This window comes from Lactuca serriola, chromosome 8 (assembly GCF_051521515.1).
Source record: "Lactuca serriola cultivar US96UC23 chromosome 8, Lser_US96UC23_V15, whole genome shotgun sequence".
Taxonomy (NCBI): Eukaryota; Viridiplantae; Streptophyta; class Magnoliopsida; order Asterales; family Asteraceae; genus Lactuca; species Lactuca serriola.
The window spans coordinates 83,617,741-83,630,135 of NC_136415.1; the positions used below are offsets into that span (position 1 = coordinate 83,617,741).

Sequence of the window (12,395 nt, forward strand, 5' to 3'; positions counted from 1 at the left end):
ATTTGTAAACAATGATGGTTTGCGATTTGTTTTTTTAATAAAAAAAGTTTAAATTTTTAAGAATTTTATGAATGTTACAATATTTTTAGTTAACTGCTCAATAATTTTATTCTGTAACTGAACTATATATTCCTAGTGTGTTGTAATACTATGTGCTTCAACCTTGTCTTTATGATATCAACAAACACATGGTTATTTTGAAATGATACATTTAGTTAATCGTTATTATTTTTCAGTTACTATTATTTATTAACAATAAAATATATTTTTATCGTTAATAATGTTAATAATAAATTTTATCACACTCTATACTAATAATAATACAATTATTATTATCTTTATATATTTATGTTAGTAATTTTGAATAAAACTAGAAAGGTTTCCCCTGTGTTGCGGGGTTGGAAGGTAGCTTTTAGTTTTTTTTTGGAGTTTTTCCATTGCAAGTGTTTTTCCTCTTTCACAATTATATTGGAAACAATTCAACGCAAACTAATAAATTAAGAAACATGTGCTATTTGTGTACATATCGATTAGGCTGCCATGTTCAGGCGACATATCGATGTGCATTTTTTCTTCACCAAGTGTGCACTTCATAATGAAAATTACTATCGTCGAATCCACTTGTCATGGGGATTTCAACTAATTTGATGGACCTAATGGACCAAAAAAAAAACAAAAAACTTAATGCACAGATATACAAAAATATATTGCTATTTTGGAGTCAACATTTTAAAACCAACATGTTTGTCCCTATGCTCTGTCAATGACAAAATCTATTCCTTGGAGCTGAAAAAGAAACCAACAGGAGTTTCATTATCGAAGGAAGCAAAACTATAAAATATTTTAAATTTTAATATATAAAAAATAAGTGTATTCATAATTTGTTCAAACCTTTTGGCCCATTAGGAGAAGGTTTTAAGATATTTTGCAGTGTAAGAATCTTTCGTTCAGCCAGAAACTCAAAGACTTGCCATAGATAATATGGTGATTTAACAATTTGTGTATGATATTAACTTTCTCACACTTTCTAATACTTACCTTGAGAAGCTTTCCTAATGTTGGAATCTTCATGAACTCTTATCTGTAATGTCTCTCATTAGGCTGTGTAACATTTGTAAACCTGTAAATTCAATAAATAAAAACAAAACAAAATAATAAGGATTTTAATGATTAATAAGGATCACATAACCATTTGTATTTAAAAAAACATTTTGTTTCGTATGTCTACACAACCAAGGCATGTTGATGGTTGATGCAAATTCCAAAAACAGGAACGTTTCCAATAATGCCCTTCACCATCGTAACGAATCTAGTATGTATGTCTATTTTATATTCTTATGTGATTTAAAACAAATAGGGTGATTTGGTTTCAGAAAAAACAGTACAAAAATAAAGAGTTATATGAAGCAATCTAACCATTTGGAGGTGAAATGACTGCCCCGAAGCAACCCATCTAACATTGTTGCAGATCGGAGAGACAAAATGGTTGATGAAATTGGCACTGTAGCATGTAAAAAGGGTCTATTAAAAAAAGTAAAAAAAATAGTTAAAAGAGAAGTAGCCACATACCCATTTTCGCCAAATGCATACTCCATGAATTTGTTTAATTTCTGTAATAATGCAATTTCCATGGTCCTTGAAGCCTATCTTCATCAAAAAATCATTCATATTTCTTTCTCACATTTTTTAATTTTCTTGCTCATCCACCTAATCAATTCAAGGGCAACATGGGTTATCAAGTTTACCATATTTTTAGATTATGAAAATTTGTCAAAACTCACTGAATATCAAAGAAATTCCTTTTTTCTACATTTAAACTTAGGACCAAATACTATTCATTGTACCAATTTCATCCTTATGATAAAAATGGATTTATGCGTCAAAGAAACTCTGCAATCAAAATAACCAATAAATTCTCAATTCAAAACTTCAAAAAACTATGCAAAACAATCAACAAAAACAAACAACATAAACCTTGAAATCATACCCTGCATCGATCTTTTAACCTCTGATTAACCCCTTGAAGTGAACGGCCAGTCAACCAAGAAACTTTATACACATCTGCATTCGGATGTACAGAGTTGCATTTAAACAAAAAACATCCACCTTTAAACTGAACATTAATTTACATATGGAAAGTATTATGTTTAACCTTAGAAACAAATAACTTTAGCCATAGACTTGTGCTTTAAGGCAACCCTAACAGAATAATCATTAAAAGTTACAAAAAAAAACTCAAAAAAGCAAGTGACAAATTTCTTATGATATTCATGTTGGAAACACAATAATTATCCACATATGCAATTAGCCAAATTTAAAAAAGCCTACCAAAATACGAAATTCATTTGAAAAGTTGAGTTACCTTGTGTATGAGGATCAACCATGAATTTTCTCATGCAGTCAATGAAGTTGGTCCCATTAAAATGATCCCCACCAATGGCTACACATGTGGAATGTCCTAGCCCAAAAATAGTAGTTTGGTAAACCTATAACAAAATGAACAAAAAAATCATTCAAAAAGTTGCATAGAATCAGAATTTTTTCCAAATTCATAATAAATGAATTAAACTCAACCCAATCCAATAAAGTGATACGAAATCCGTTTGTGAAATGATAAAGTACATCTAAAAGGAAGATAAGAAAAACAGGAAAAGTGAGTCAGGCATTTCATCAAATAGCTGGTGGCCACAACTTTATCCCCAACTGTAAACATCTTAGTTTTATGTGAATATCTCTACCATTCACGAATCCGAAACTATAAGTTTGCTCAATCTTTACCTCACATCCTTCATACCTTTCCTCTTCTTCTGTCGTTGATTCTTCTGCTTCATTGTCCGACGATGCCTACATACACAAAAAAGAAAAAAAATATCAAAAATTTATATGCTACGAATTGCTGTATAGAAAACACAACAAAGTACAAAGCCAAAAAAAATTAGGAGATACTTACAATCGATGCTATATGAAAACATATATTTGTAATCAACAACCAATCGATTGGTCCTACTCAAGTCCAAAACCAAAACCGAAAAGAAAATCAGGGGCGAGATAGTTAGAATCAAATACAAGTGTAACCTTCTTCAAATCCGAAATTAGGAGTGAGATACCTGGAAGTCATAAATCGATGTTGAAACCATTTCATTCTGAAATAAGACATCGATCCATAAGAGCCCTCTCGACATACCAAAAAAACACACCGCAAAACTCACAAACCCAGCTACAGTCACCACAGTCGAGGTAGTGGGGAAGGACAGAGAGGCCAGCAAGACGTCGAGACTTCCGGCAGCGACCAATAGGGACAACAATCGACGATGAAGCGGCGTCGTCAGCAGTCTGCTTTGCCGGAACAACCATGACATAATAAAACGACGACACATCGGGAAGAAAGCAAGCAAAATTATGACAGTAGAGGACAGAAAAGAAGAATAACAGAGGAATATTACCTAAGAGAGAAATACAGAGTGAAGCGGAGAAACGGAAGGAGACGATGAATGAAAAAGGAAGAGAAAAGAAAAAGATATTAGGAACCGCAAGAAATAAGCCAAACAAAAGGAACACACACACGTGGGATACATTAAGACATGCCACCAAAAAGTCTATTAAAAATACACTATATAGATTTATCCTATTAATAAATTAAAGAAGCAGCACACAAACAAAAATATATGAATAAATTAACAAAGTGACACACAAACAAAAATAGAGGGACCGAAAATGTAATTTAAGGGACTAAATGCCAAAAAGTCTCATGTTCACTATTCATTTTGTTCACAATTTTAATATATATAATAATAAAAATAAAATAATATATTATCTGGTAATAGTTGAATTGTTATTATTATTGCTACTATATTTTGAATACTGATACTTTATTATTTTAGGTATTAGTGTGTTAACTACAATGTTTTTATTTCTTTAAGGATAAAGTAGATAACTAGGACATTATCTTATCCAAATAAATGACAACTTATGAAAACATCAAATTTTATAATAACTAGTAAAAGAACCTGTGGCTACACCGCTTTTAGGGTAATATGGGAAAAATTGGCAAACTTTAAAAGATATGTGTTGAAATTGTAAATCACCACTAATAGGGGAGTAAGTTGACACCTCTAAAATTTGTACAACCAAAAAAAGGGACACTAAATCCAAAAATATTGTGACAATAATATTAAAGTTGGGAAAATATGTTGGCAAAATTCTAAATGAAGTTTTTTGTGTTTTTTATATCAAAATGTAAATTTTTTGACTACAAGGGCGAAAAATGTCAAATTCATTAAAGATTTGTGGTAAAAACACCAAAATGTAAAACTTTTCACTGCAAGGACTAAAATGTCAAAGTCACTAAAGATTTGCGGCAAAAATCTAAAGACACAAAAACTTAATCAAAACATAAAAATATAAAAGTTTTTACTTTAGAGACTAAAAGTGTCAAATTCACTAAATTCTTGTGGCAAAAACCTAAAGGTAAAAAAGGACTATCGCTAAACTCCCTTGGATTTAATATATATATATATATATATATATATATATATATATATATATATATATATATATATATATATATATATATATATAAGAATTGTATTCGAGAAATCGATTAAGAACAAGATTAATCAATGTAATGAAATAAGAAAGTAAATAAGACTTTGAAGTTTTTATTACTCTTAATAAGCTCGATTCAAACACAGTCAATGAAATTGGAAAACTTGTCAATCAAAATCTAAGCTCAGTCCCTATTTATAGGGAACCAGGGAGTACAAAAAATACTAAGTCTAAAACCATTAATCTTCATACAAAAGTGACTTAGTAAATATGTTACATACCAAATTGACTAAACACCATTCAACTCTTTACAAGACTTCGACCCTTACAATCTCCCCCTTTGTAAACGAGTCGAACTACTCAATTCGTGAGAATCTGAACAACAAAGTGCATCATCCTTCGTATCTCTGAGTACCATGTTAAAACCTTCTTTAACTCCTTATCACCATCGTTGTTTTTCATGTAGTTGTTCATACGAACTATAAAGTTCGTATACAGTGGCGAATCCAGAATCTAAACTAACGGGTGTCCAACTTAAATACCATAAAAAGTATCCAAAAAAAATTAAAAATAAATGAAACGAAATTCTTTAGCTATGATTCAAATTATAAATATATTTATGACTTATAACTAAATATATTTTCAAACAAATAGTGTTTTTGGAAAAAATGAAACTCAAAAATCAAAAGTTGAAAGCAATCTTAATTGTTTTATTTGTTACGGATATCTAATAATTTATGGCTGCCAATAACAAAACCGCTAGTCTGCTACAATACCTATACTTTCTACACTAAACCAAACCAAATACAAGCATCAATAGACAAAGTGAAAAAAATCACAAAATGATATGCGATACGGTAATACCTCAAAGATAAGATTGGTCATCGGAGAAAAGAGAGAAGCATGCGTCTGGGTTGTCCATCAGCGGGAATGGACTGAGAATCGACGAAGCTATTGAACCAACCAACGAAATCAATGAAACGACGAAGGTATGCAACAAGAGGGACTACCGATTACAACAAAGAATGGTTAGCGAAGGATGTAGGTTGAGGACGACATCGTCCTCCTCATCATCACTACTATCAGTCTGACTGTCTCGAACTTCCACATCATCAAAGTCAAAAAATTTCGAAGTAGAGGGTTTTCCAATGTCACCCTCAACCATCAAATCATTAACAATTACTTTACCTATGACTTTAGATGTGATGTTAATGATAGATAACTGAGAACAATCAATACTTTCTTCTTCTTCAATTTCACCGATTTCGCTAAGAGTATCCGAATTCTCATCGACATCAGCAAAATTGAGTTGTGAATCAAGTTTCGAATGTCCAGTTCTTTTCAAAATTTTCACTTGTTCATATTTTTTCAAACTTTCATTAACAATATTAACCAATTCATCAACATTTAAAAACTCATCTATTTTAACAACGCCATATGCAAACCTATCGTCTGGTACTTTGTTAAAATCAACTATTGTGTTTTCACAATCATATGGCATGATATCAACTTTTTCTCTTTCGAATGCAAGAAAAGGCAACAATTTACGATGTTGTTCTTTGCTAATGTCAGAAGAATGATGTAAAGCAGTTAATTTGACATTTAGTCGTTTTGCAGAATTACAATAGATGTTACGTTGTACCAACAACATCCTTACATCTTTATCTAGATTCTCTCTATCATTATTGACATTTCCTAATTGCAACTCTAGATACTCTACCCTGCAACGTTTCGTGTCTAACAACTTTTGAGTCTCAAGCAATTGATTATTAAGTTTCTTTGACTCGTTACTAGCAGACACAACAATAGCATCAAAATAAGCAACAATATCATCAAAAGCAATTATTTCAGAATCATATGCATGTAAAGGAATATTAAAGGATTCGAGTATAGAATGTACCTTAGTTGTCATAGGAGATTTGTCACTTGACTTCGAAACGAAGAAATGTCCAGATATCTCCTCTTCTTCTCCATCCTCAGATCTTGCAAACATGGCACCATGAGTAGGATGTCTCATTTCCTCATCATCAGACCCGGATGACCAAATCTGATAAGTGCCACTTTCTTCATCTTTATCCTCTCCTCTTGCCACAAGAGACAATCCCTTGGATTTCTCACGAACTTCCTCCAATTTCTCAGCATAATATGCTTCGTCCTTTACTCTATTCTTCTTTTCCTCTTTCTTTCGAAGCATACAATCAATTCCAAAGTGATTCGCACCATTGCAGTAATGAAAATCTACACCAGAATCCCATTTCAATTTCTTTTCTGCCTTAAACTCTTTCACCTTGTCATCATTCTTTTCAAGCTTTTCAAATTTCTTTTTCTTTTCTACACCAGACTTTGTAAAATTTCCGTTCTCCTCACTCTGCTTTCCCTTAGGTTTTAAGGCTTTTTGAAAAACTTCTTAACTCGATTATTCGAGTAAAAAGCTACAGCTTCATCATCCTAATTCAAGATGAAACCTTCTTCATCTGAATTCTCTTTTCAGCAGATTCCACCTCAGACACTTTCGAAACTAGAGCTAGTGGTCCTCCTAAACTCTGTTTCGCTTCTTCCATTATCTCAGACACTTCACTTTCATGTGTGTTCATCTGATTGTATACATCATTCAAAGATGAATTGTCGAAGCTCTATTGATTTTTGATCATCATACTAACACTCCTCCATTCCTTCCTAAGTCCCATAACAAAAGTAAGATTATACTCCATTAGAGACCTTGTGATTCCATAGCGATTGCATCTGTAGATCAACTCATTTAGACGATCATAGTAAACTTCAATTGTTTCAGTTTCCTTTTGTCTGAACTCCTTTAGCACAACAAAACACTACTTAACAGAATTTATGTAACGACTCAAAAATACGACCCAAAAATTTCATTTTTCAACATAACCAAAAACCATAATTTGAGTGTCATATCATAAATCCATACGTGATGTATCTCAAAATAATAATAAAACACTGTGCGGAAAACTGTATCATATCCATGTCATATAAAAACCAAGAACTAAATCAACTCCCAGGATAAAAGCTGAAGCTGTGGTGTGTGCGATGCCATCAACCCGAACTCTTCCCTCTGCTAGCGGAAGTACCTGGAACCAAAACTGAAACTGTAAGCACGAAGCTTAGTGAGCTCCCCTAAATTACCACATACCATACAATAACATATCAAGCACATAATGGGGCCTTGCCCCCTCCATCGGACCGAAGTCCGAAGCTGACTGACTGGGACCTTGTCCCCTTCATCGGGCCGAAGTCCGAAGCTAACATCAGACAGAAGTCCGAAGCTGACTGGGACCTTGTCCCCTACATCGAACCGAAGTTCGAAGCTGACATCAGACCGAAGTCCGAAGCTGACTCGGACCTTGTCCCCTACATCGAACCGAATTCTGAAGCTGACATCGAACCGAAGTCCGAAGCTGACATCGGACCGAAGTCCGAAGCTGACTGATCATAGCATAAACATATCACTTAACATGAACACACATAATCCTGTCTGAGCCACGAAGGCATCAAACATGTTAACTACTGCATCGGATCAAAATCTGGATAATACTGCTAGCTAAACGGACCGGCATTGTGGCCTTAGACCCGTTCCTACTGAAAGGAAACTCACCTCGTGAACTGGCTGCTGAGTGAATAGCTCTGAGGGCTAACTGCTGCTGCTCCGGTATCTCCCCGGCTACAAGTCCATAAACACGCTTAATCAAATACTAAACACTGCACTGGGTAAAATGACTCTTTTACCCTTGGTCAAAGTCAACTCTCGGTCAAAGTCAACCCACAGTTGACCTGACTCGTCGAGTTGGGCCGCCAACTCGCCGAGTCCTTATTCTCACTCCTCGACTCTACTCGCTGTTACTCGTCGAGTATGGCATCGACTCGACGAGTACTCTCCCGATCCAAGAACTCATACAATCTTCATCCGACTCGCCGAGTCATATGAACAACTCGACGAGCTGTTCTTGAGCTTAAGGAGATTGCCTTGGACTCGCCGAGTTGTATGAACAACTCGCCGAGTTGTATGAACAACTCGCCGAGTCCCCCCATTACTGAGTCTACCCTCAAACTCGCTGAGTCCACTCCACTACTCACTGGTCCCACTCGACACCGCTCAAAAGGAAGAAAATCGGGGACTCGCGACTCGACTCGCCGAGTCACCGCCATGCAACTATTCTACACTCGATTTTGCTCGAATCCAATACATACAATTGATAGATCTGAGTCCAATAAGCTGATTTACCACGTAAAGTTTCCAACTTTACGTGTACAAACACATGAACAAGGGAATAAAGGCTAAAAGATGCCTAAAAGGGGTAGATCTAGGGTTAATATGCAAAATAGCTCCATAAAGGCAATAGATCTGGGCTCTACAACTCCTAAATGAACAGATCTAAGAATATCTCGGCATAATAGAGCTTCCATATCAACATAAGGCTTGAGAAAAGCACTAACAAGATCTAGAAAGGGTTTTAAAGCATAAAAGGGAAAGGAATCAGAAGAATACCTCAAAGAACTCTTGCTTTCCCTTGAATCTCTGCTCTAAAATCCTTCTCCTTGCTCCTTTCTTCTTCTCCTTCTTCAAGCCTTCACAATTGCACACAAAATCGCTTAGAATCACTTAAGAACGAATTAGGGTTTTCTCACAGCTTTTGAGGGTGAAGGAGGCGAGATTGGGGGCTATAAGGTGGCTTAAATAGTGGGCAACCCGGGGATTTAGGGTTTCTCCCAGACGGACAGACTCGCCGAGTCCCGAATATGGACTCGCCGAGTCGCCAGCTAACACGTGCTCGAAATCCCGACCCTACTCGGCGAGTCAGGCTATGAACTCGCCGAGTCCCTCTTGCAAAACTTCAAAATAAAAACCAAGGAATTATCATACCGGAGACGGGTCGTTACAATTCTCCCCCACTTATCTCAGACTTCGTCCTCGAAGTCTGCTACGGCTGAATCTGCAAATATCTCTGGGTAGTGCTCTCTCATCTCCTCCTCAGCCTCCCACGTCCACTCAGACCCCTTCCGGTGCTGCCACTGCACTTTCACTAACTGAATTACCTTGTTCCTCAAGGTCTTGGTCTTCCGGTCCAGAATCGCGACCGGCCTCTCAATATAATTCAGGCTGCTATCAACCTGAATATCCTCTAGGGGAACGACTGCTGACTCATCCACCAAACACTTCCTCAACTGAGACACATGGAAAGTGTTGTGGATCTGACTAAGCTCCTCAGGAAGATCTAACCGGTAAGCAACCCGACCCACCCAGGCCAAAACCCTGAAAGGACCAATAAATCTGGGGCCCAACTTGCCCCTCTTCCGGAACCTGATGACACCCTTCCAAGGTGAGACCTTCAGAAGGACCATATCTCCCACCTGGAACTCCAAGTCTGAACGCCTCCTGTCGGCGTAGCTCTTTTTCCGACTCTGCGCAGTCTGCAGTCTACTACGGACCTGCTGGATCAACTCAGTCGTCTTGAGCACCACTTCTGTGCTCCCGATGACTCGCTGACCGACCTCGCCCCAACAAATCGGGGTCCTACAGTTCCTCCCATACAGCATCTCAAAATGTGGTCGATCAATGCTCGCATGATAACTGTTGTTATACGAGAATTCCGCTAACGGAAGATACGTATCCCAACTGCCACCGAAATCTAGGACACATGCCCTAAGCATGTCCTCGAGAGTCTGAATCGTCCTCTCGCTCTGCCCGTCCGTCTGAGGGTGGAAAGCGGTGCTGAAATGGAGACGAGTACCCATCTCGTCGTGGAACCGCTTCCAGAATCTGGATGTGAAACGGACATCTCGGTCTGACACCACCGATACCGGCACTCCATGACGTGCCACAATCTCTCGCACATAGATATCGGCTAACTTCTCCGCCGATATACTCTCCTGGATCGGGATAAAATGGGCACTCTTCGTCAACCGATCCACTACTACCCATATCGAATCCACTCCTCGTGTGGTCCTGGGGAGCTTGGTGACAAAATCCATGGTGATATCCTCCCATTTCCACACGGGAATGTCTAACGGCTGCATCCTGCCGTGAGGTCTCTGGTGCTCCGCCTTGACCTTCCGGCAGGCCAGGCATCTCTCGACGTACCAGGCGACGTCCCGCTTCATGCAGGGCCACCAATAATCAGGTCGAAGATCTCGATACATCTTCGTCACCCCTGGGTGGATAGAAAACCGAGACTTATGGGCCTCATCCATCAACACTTGCCGTACTCCACCCCAGTACGGTACCCACACCCTCCCGTGAAGTGTCAGCAAACCACGACTATCATAATCAAACGAGGCTACTCGGCCCACGATCCTCTCACACTTCTGTCTCTCCTCCTTGAGGCCCTCCACCTGAGCCTCCTTGATCCGCTCCAACAACGGAGTGATCACTGTCATCCTCAAACACCGATCTCTGATAGGGGCCGCCGACACTTTGCGGCTTAGGGCGTCGGCTACCACGTTGGCCTTCCCTGGATGGTAAAGGATCTCACAATCGTAATCCTTTAGCACATCCAACCACCTCCTCTGCCTCATGTTCAGACTCGGCTGATCCATAAGGTACCTCAAACTCTTGTGATCCGTGTAAATAGTACAACGGACCCCTTAAAGGTAATGCCTCCAAATCTTGAGGGCAAACACAACTGCCCCCAGCTCCAAATCATGGGTAGGATAATTAGCGTCGTGAGGCTTCAACTGTCTCGAGGCATAAGCTATCACATGGCCTCGCTGCATCAAAACTGCTCCCATACCTGCGATCGAGGCATCACAATAGAATACGAAGTCCTCTACTCCCTCTGGCAAGGTAAGGATCGGAGCCTCGCACAATCTCTGCCTGAGGGTCTCGAACGCTGTCTGCTGCTCAGGACCCCAACGAAATACCACTGACTTCTTGGTCAGTCGGGTGAGCGACACTGCTATCTTGGAGAAATCCTGAATAAATCTCCGATAATACCCTGCCAACCCTAGGAAGCTCTGAATCTCAGATGGAGACTTCGGGACCTCCCACTGCATCACGGCCTCTATCTTGGCCGGATCTACCAAAATACCCTTCTAGTTGACGAGGTGACCAAGGAACTGCACCTCGCGCAACCAGAACTCACATTTGGAGAACTTTGCGAAAAGTCTCTCCCTCCTCAAAGCCTCCAGCACCTCCCGCAGGTGCTCCTCGTGCTGCTCCTGCGTCTTGGAATATACCAAGATATCATGTATGAACACTATCACTGACCGATCCAGCATCGGCCTGCACACGTGGTTCATGAGATCCATGAACGCGGCTGGAGCATTGGTGAGCCCCAATGGCATCACCACAAACTCATAATGACCATACCTGGTCCTGAAAAGCAGTCTTCTGTACATCCTCATCTCTAACCCGCATCTGATGATAACCGGAGCGTAGATCGATCTTGGAGAACCAAGACGCTCCCTGAAGCTGATCAAACAAATCATCTATCCTCGGAAGTGGGTAACGGTTCTTTACCGTTACCTTATTCAACTCCCGATAATCTATACACATACGATGCGACCCATCCTTCTTCCTCACAAACAGGATCGGCGCTCCCCAAGGCGAACTGCTCGGCCGAATGAAACCCTTGTCTAACAGCTCCTGCAGCTGTGTAGACAACTCCTGCATCTCAGGGGGAGCTAGTCGATACGGTGCTTTGGCTATCGGAGCCGCACCAGGAATTAGGTCGATCCTGAACTCGACTTGTCTCTCAGGAGGTATCCCCGACAAATCCTCGGGAAACACGCCCGGGTAGTCTCGAACAATAGGAACATCATCAACTGTCGTCCTTCTCCCGAGCATCCAAGACGTAAGCTACAAAACCGGTGCAACCCTGCTGAACATAGCG

At 39.1% G+C, this 12,395-nt stretch overlaps 1 long non-coding RNA gene across 13 annotated transcripts; it reads right to left on the bottom strand.

Annotated features, from left to right (window-relative positions):
• Nucleotides 1-446: 446 nt before the first annotated feature.
• LOC145069682 (uncharacterized) lies at nucleotides 447-3,536 on the bottom strand. 13 transcript variants are annotated; one of them, XR_013689632.1, is made up of 10 exons: nucleotides 3,108-3,523; nucleotides 2,951-3,003; nucleotides 2,779-2,844; nucleotides 2,363-2,486; nucleotides 1,988-2,061; nucleotides 1,570-1,890; nucleotides 1,417-1,501; nucleotides 892-1,120; nucleotides 741-786; nucleotides 447-653 (listed from the first exon to the last, which is right to left on the bottom strand). It is a non-coding gene; the product is annotated as an uncharacterized LOC145069682 (long non-coding RNA). The 13 variants fall into 13 exon arrangements; XR_013689623.1 differs by having other exon boundaries at nucleotides 447-1,120; nucleotides 3,108-3,333; nucleotides 3,444-3,536; XR_013689624.1 differs by adding an exon at nucleotides 2,153-2,199 and having other exon boundaries at nucleotides 447-1,120; nucleotides 3,108-3,525.
• Nucleotides 3,537-12,395: the final 8,859 nt, after the last annotated feature.